This window comes from Rhinopithecus bieti, unplaced genomic scaffold (genome assembly GCF_001698545.2).
Source record: "Rhinopithecus bieti isolate Rb0 unplaced genomic scaffold, ASM169854v2 scaffold_7650, whole genome shotgun sequence".
NCBI classification, from domain to species: Eukaryota; Metazoa; Chordata; class Mammalia; order Primates; family Cercopithecidae; genus Rhinopithecus; species Rhinopithecus bieti.
This window is the reverse complement of record NW_016805500.1, coordinates 286,437-293,598: the sequence shown is the minus strand read 5'-3', so window position 1 is coordinate 293,598 and position 7,162 is coordinate 286,437. Positions and strand designations below refer to the sequence as shown.

Below are 7,162 nucleotides of genomic sequence, written 5' to 3'. Positions count from 1 at the left end.
GGATAAGGAAATAAATCTACTATACCAGTAATATTGGTATCCCATAGCTATTAGACTGAGATTAGATGTGTTTCACGGCCAGGTGCAGTGGCTCACACGTGTAATCCCAACACTTTGGGAGGCTGAGGCGGGTGGGTCACCTGAGATAAGGAGTTCAAGACCAGGCTGGCCAACATGGTGAATTCTCAAGTCTACTAAAAATACAACAACAATAATAATAATAATTATTATTATCTGGGCATTGTGGTGGGTGCTGTAATGCCAGCTACTCCAGAGGCTGAGGTAGGAGAATCACTCGAACCTGGGAGTGGAGGTTGCAATAAGCCAAGATCACGCCATTGCACTCCAGCCTTGGCAACAAGAATGAAACTCCATCTCGAAAAAAAAAAGAAGTGTTTCATAAGGATGATTATTAATTGATATGGCACAAATAATACAAAGGAAAGGTTGCCTGGCATAATTTGATCTGGGCTCTTACCTGTTTCTTGGCCGTTGTCTTCATTATGACCACGTTTCTTTTTCACTGATGCTGGCAAAAGGCCTTTACATCTGTTCACATACCACCTGGAAAGGATTAGCTCTCCTCCCTACAACAGTTGAAGGGAAGCACTCGTTCATTCTGATTTGATGAACCAGAGCCAAACACCATGACCAGGTGATACCTGGCTTCCCAATTGTGCAAGTCCTCATACATCTTTTAGTACATACATGTACTTTTATTCCTAGGCTCAAAAGTTTGGGGCTTCCTCTTTACTCTCCTTTTCTACACTATCTCCTATTTCCTTTTTTATCCTTTCCTTTTCTTCTCTTACCCGTCTCCTCTTTCCCCCTTCCTTTCTCTCCTCTTGCCTTTCCCATTTCCTCCCTTCCTCCATTTTTCTCTCCTCTCGCCCCACATTTCTTACCAGTGTTTATTATTCCCCCTCTTGCACCACCCTTTTCTAACATTCTCTTTCCTCTTTCCTTCCCTAGCTCTCTCATCTCCCTGGCCCTCCCTGCATCAACCACTGTGTGGTTCTGTCCTTACCCCTCACCTTCCCTAGAAAGGCAGAATGACACTAATCTGAATTTGCTGGGCCCTCCACATTCTTTATTCTTGTTTTCTGAAGATCTGATCAAATTCCAATGATGTCTCCAAATAGTTATGTGCCTCCTACCCGTGTGCCTCCTGGATACTTCCCACAGGTTATTGTAGACAATGGTGTCCAAAGAGTTGTTGGTCCTCAGGCCCCAAAGTTTCACCCTGGTGGTCACATAGTCATCTACCTTTTTCCACATTCTTTTCTGTCTGGTTTCATTCCTGTCCTAACCATGATGCCCACTCCACCAGGCCATGTGTACTCACCAGTGACTGGAGCTGGAGAAACACAATTTGTGACAGCTACAGTATCAGTCTTCACAAGTGTAGGAAGATGTAGATTCTTACTCTATACGTGGAAGGTCCTAGCATTAAAAAGAGCAAAGTGATTCTGGCGATGTTTATGGTATTTCATGGATACTTTAATCATTTGTTCCTATAACAAATATATTTGCTTTAAAAATATTTCATTGAAATATTTCATAGATAAAACTGATTTGTCATTATAAGAAATATAAGAATCATAAGAATCAATGAATATTAATAAAATATACCTAACTGTGCAAACAAATAGCCAAAGAAATAAAATACTCGCAGGAAAACAGAAGCATCTACTCATGTGGCTCCTCCAATGACTGCCTTCAAATACGTTAACACTATCCCGATTTTTAATACAATCTTTTGCCTGTTTTTGAATTTTATGTCAATGGAAGCAGATAATAGATATGTTTTGGTTTTCCAGCTTTTTGTACGTTATATTTGACAGTCAACCATCATAGTTTCAGGTTTTTTTTTAATTTTAAAAATAAAATTTTAATTTTCTATTTGTTTTGTTGAACTTCATGATTTATGCATTTTAGGTTTCAGTATACTGTGGGTTTTTTTGCATGTTTGTTTGTATTTTATTGTCTAATTTGTACTATATTACATGTTTTTTCCTATAGTGTCTCAGAAAGTATGCATAGTTTTATAATTTTATAGTTTTGTGATTCCTTATCTAAATCTATTTCTTCTAATTATCAATGTTGAAAACAGGAGATATTAATTTTAAAACCTCCCTGTAAAGAATGTGAGGAAATGATAATAATTTACTAATTTCTATTAGTAACATGTGCTGGCTTATACTGCAGTTTTATGCCCAGCTTTTTACTTCAAATTATTATTAATTTAAAAAATAAATAGGTACTGATGACATTTATAATCTTTTAAATTTTCTATAATTTTGGCAGAAAATGGGTTATTTTTTACATAACTTTTTCTCTTATCTAATATGCATAGAGGTAGGTTTCATTTTTCAATATAGGTGGAATAGTGTGAGTTCTTGCTAATAGAGTGCAGGTCCATATGATAAATGCATTTCAAGCATAACCAATAAAAGCTTTGTTTGATTTGTCAACCTTTGTCTTTCTTGCATGGTCCAGCAGGACACAAATAGCCTTACAGAGGATTTCAAGGCTCTAAGAAATGAAGAAGTCACAAGATAGAATGTTGCTTACAGATCACTGACCTTGCCTTGTTTGTGAGCTGGAAGCAAACTTGTATTATGCCACTAAGATTTTGGTCCCCACCCTGATCACATAGGTAGCCTACTCTAATTCAATAACCTTATGACAACAATTACTTTAAATGAAGTACATCTCTCAAAGGTTTCAATGCTTACCAACCATCTTCTTAAACCATGGTCCCTTTTATTTGAAATTTTAAATTATGCTTTAATTTTGTGTTAAGTTGGAAACTTTTTTGAGCAGTATTTATGATTATTTATAAATGAGCTATAAATTTAACTCTTTTGAAAACCTTATAATGTGTTTATACCTACATCTAATTTGGTTATATTTATCTGTTGGTGATAGTTTTTATACATATAAACTATCAAATTTTCTTCAGTGTAAGTGCTTCTGCTTTTTTGGAAAAGAATCCTCTGGGTTTTACACAAGATAAAATATACCTAGGAATCCAGGAAGCAGTCAGGAGAGAAGTTTTTAGAGTCGGGAGACAACTAGCACAGTGATGAAACAGCCCAGCCATGAATGAACTTGCACCCTGTTATGTCACTCCATTCCCGACTAGGCCTACCCAAACCTTGAAGATTCTGGAGAAAATACTGATTCCCATCACACCACTGCTATATTTCTGTGGTATTTCACAGGGCTTCTACAATCTTTTGTTTTGCTACAAGTTTATTGAAATGTCTTGTGTAATCATGTGGTCTATAACCTTCAGATCTTTTTTTAAAAAAGTAAATGTCATTTAATTTAATTTTATTGTAATTTTACAAAGAGGAAGGGAAAAGTACTTGCCTTTTCTTGAACTGGAAGCCTTCATGCTATTCTTAGCCTGTGTAAGTAGTTTTAATTAATTAATCAATTAATTTAGAGACAGTATCTTGCTCAGCCACCCAGGCTGGATTGCAGTGGGACAATCATGGCTCATTGCAGCCTCAACCTCCCAGGCTTAGGCAATCCTACCACCTCAGTCTCCCAAGTAGCCAGGCACTATAGGCACATGTCACCACACCCACCTAATTAAAAAAAATTTTTTTTTTGTACAGACAGATGATATGGTTTGGATTTGTGTCCCCACCCACATGTCATGTCAAATTGGAGGAGGGGCTTGTGGGAGGTAATTGGATCATGGGGACAGATTTCCCCCTTGCTGTTCTCGTGATAGTGAGTGAGTTCTCATGATATTCAATGATTTAAAAGTGTGTGGCACTTCTTCGTTCTCTCTTTTCCCTGCTCTACTATGGTAAGATGTGCTAGCTTGCCCTTCACCTTCCACCATGATCGTAAGTTTCCTGAGGTCTCCCAAACATGCTTCCTGTCATACCCGAAGAACTATGAGTCAATTAAATCTCTTTCCTTAGTAAATTGCACAGTCTCTGGTAGTTTTTTGTAGTGGTGTAAAAATGGACTAATACAGAAAATTGGTACCAGAAGAGTGGGTCACTGCTATAAAGATACCTGAAAATGTGGAAGCAACTTTGGAACTGGGCAACAGGCAAAGGTTGGAACAGTTTGGAGGGCTCAGAAGAAGACAGGAAAATGTGGAAAAGTTTGGAACTTCATGGAAACTTGTTAAATGGTTGTGACAAAAATGCTGATAGTGATATGGACAGTGAAGTCCAGGATGAAGAGGAGTCAGAGGGAGAAGAGGAACTTATTGGGAATTGGAACAAAGGTCACTCTTACTGTGCTTTAGCAAAGACTCTGGTGGCATTTTGCCCCTGCTCTAGAGATCTGTGGAACTTTGAACTTGAGATTTCAGGTATCTGGTGGAAGAAATTTCTAAGCAGCAAAACACTGGAGAGGTGATCTAGCTTCTCCTGAAAGTCTGTTGTCATTTGCATAAACAAAGAGAACTTATATTTAAAAAGGAAGTAGAGCATAAAAGTTTGGAAAATTTACAACCCAGCTATGCGGTAGTAAATACAACCCCATTTTCTGGGGAGAAATTCAAGCTGGCTGCTGCAGAAATTTGTGTAAGTAAAGAGGAGCTGAATGTTAATACCCAAGACAATGGGGAAAATGCCTCCAGCACATTTCAGAGACCTTGCATCAGCCCCTCTCATCATCCCAGAGGCTTAAGAGGGAAAAATGGTTTATTGGGATAGGTCTAGGGCACTGCTGCTCTGTGCAGCCTTGGGACATGGTGCCCTGTGTCCCAGCTGCTCCAGTTCCAGCCATGGCTAAAAGAAGGCAAAGTACAACTTGGGCCATTGCTTCAGAAGGTGCAAACCCCAAACCTTGGTGACTTCCACAAAGTGTTTGGCTTGAAGTGCACAGAAGGCAAGAGCTGAAGTTTAGGAAACTGTGCTTAGATTTCAGAGGATGTATGAAACTTCCTGGATATCCAGGCAGAAATCTGCTGCAGGGGCAGAGCCCTCATGGAGAACCTCTACCAGGTCAGTGCAAGGGGAAATGTGGGCTGGGAGCCCACACACTGAGTCTTCACTGGGGCACTGCTTCATGAAGCTGTGAAAAGGGAGCCTCCCTCTTTCAGACCACAGAATGGTAGATCCACAGACAGCTTGCACCATGTGCCTGGAAGAGCCATAGGCACTCAATGCCATCCCAAGAGAGCAGCACAGGGGCTGAACCCTGCAAAACCACAGGGGCAGAGCTGCACAAGGCCTTCGGAACCCACCCCTAGCATCAGTGAGCCCTGGGTATGACAGATTGAGTCAAAGGTGATTATTTTGGAGCTTTAAGATTAAATGACTGCCCTGCTTGGTTTTGGAATTGTGTGGAGCCTATAGCCCCTTTCTTTCTCTCATCTGGAATGGGAACATTTACCCAATGCCTATAACCCCGTTGTATTTTGGAAGTACCTAACTTTGTTGTTACGTTACAACTTCATAGGCAGAAGGGACTTACCTTGTCGCAGATGAGACTTTGGACTGTGGACTTTTGAATTAAGGCTGAAATGCATTAAGACTGGGGGATTATTGAGAAGAGGTAATTGTATTTTGCAGTTTGAGAAAGACAGGAGGTTTGGGAGGGACCAGGGGAAGAATGATATGATTTGGATTTGTGTCCCTGCCCAAATCTCATGTCAAATAAGAGGAGTACCCTTGTGGGAGGTGATTGGATCATGATGGCAGATTTCCCCCTTGCTGTTCTTGTGATAGTGACTGAGTTTTCATGAGATATGATGGTTTTAAAGTGTGTAGCACATTCCTCTTCACTCTCTGTCTCTCTCTCAGTCTGCCATGGTAAGACATGCTTGCTTCCCCTTCACTGTCCACCATGATTGTAAGTTTCCTGAGGTTTCCCAGTCATGCTTCCTGTTAAGCCTGCAGAATTGTGAATCAGTTTAACCTCTTTTATTCATAAATTGCCCAGTCTCAGGTAGTTCTTTGTAGAAGTATGAGAATGGACTAATACACAGGGTCTCACTGAGTTACCCATATTGGTCTCAAACTCCTGGGCTCAAGTTGTACTCCTGGCTCAGCCTCTCCAATTACTAGGATTAAAGGCATGAGCCACTGCACCTAGCTTATTTAATTACTTATTTATTTGATTTTATTTTACTTCTCTTATTTGCTTCCTAGTTAATATATTTTTACAAAATTTAAAGATTTATTGTAGTAGAATTTACAAACAACATGATGTTTTGATATACCTGTATATTGTTCACTATCAAGCTAATTAGCTTTTTTTGCCACATCCCTGCTACTAACTGTTCTGTGCGGGAAACGCATGAGAGGAGAAGTAAAGACACACACACACACAGTATCCCATGTAAATGGAAATGCAGTATGATATAAGCAAATGATATAATAATAAGCAAATGATATAATAAGCAAATTGATATAATAAGTAGATTGAATATAATAAGTAAATTTCAATGGGAATCGAAGAAGGGAAAAGATATTTACACTCACCAGACTATGATGGATTCACTACCAGACTGAGAAGCAACAGCCTGGGCTCCAGAGTTGGACACCACACTCACCAGGCTATGGAGGATTCACCATCAGACCCAGAAGCAACTGCCTGGGCTCCAGACTCGGCCACTTATCCATGCACACATGAGGAGAGGTCTCAGGAAGCTTCAGTACAGTCTGGGAAACTAGCTCTTTTTGTAACAAGTTGTTTGGCAGGAGGTCCAGTCACAAGGGCCCTTCATGACTGGGCTCAAGGAACACAAAAAGGTCAACTTGTTTTTGTGATTGTCTATTGTTTTTTAGTAACTACCATATAGAAATAGATTGAAATAGAGATTTCTGTGACACAGTGCTGGATGAAAGCCTCAAGGGGCTCATACAACCTGTTCCAGGACTTGGTGACCATTGTTTGTGTCCATGTTCAATTGACTTCAGATTTAATTTTTAACTTTTCTTCCGCACTCGGCCTCAATTTGATACTCAATTGTAGGAAAATAGAGATACACAGGGAAGGCATAGTTGCTATAGACTACAGATACAGGGTAAGCACAGGAGAATTAAAAGCACAATTAATAAAAACCACACCACCACGGCTTTGCAAGGAGAGTAATATTGTGAGCATTGTCAGGGATGTACACATAACATTCAGTATGCAGTAAGGTGCAGACCCCTCCTTGGGCTGCGGTAAGCATATC

At 39.8% G+C, this 7,162-nt stretch overlaps 1 long non-coding RNA gene across 1 annotated transcript; it reads right to left on the bottom strand.

Moving 5' to 3' along the window:
* Positions 1 to 491: 491 nt before the first annotated feature.
* LOC108530050 (uncharacterized) lies at positions 492 to 6,588 on the bottom strand. The gene is made up of 3 exons (XR_001885745.1): positions 6,465 to 6,588; positions 1,346 to 1,443; positions 492 to 587 (listed from the first exon to the last, which is right to left on the bottom strand). It is a non-coding gene; the product is annotated as an uncharacterized LOC108530050 (long non-coding RNA).
* Between the last annotated feature and the right edge of the window lie 574 nt (positions 6,589 to 7,162).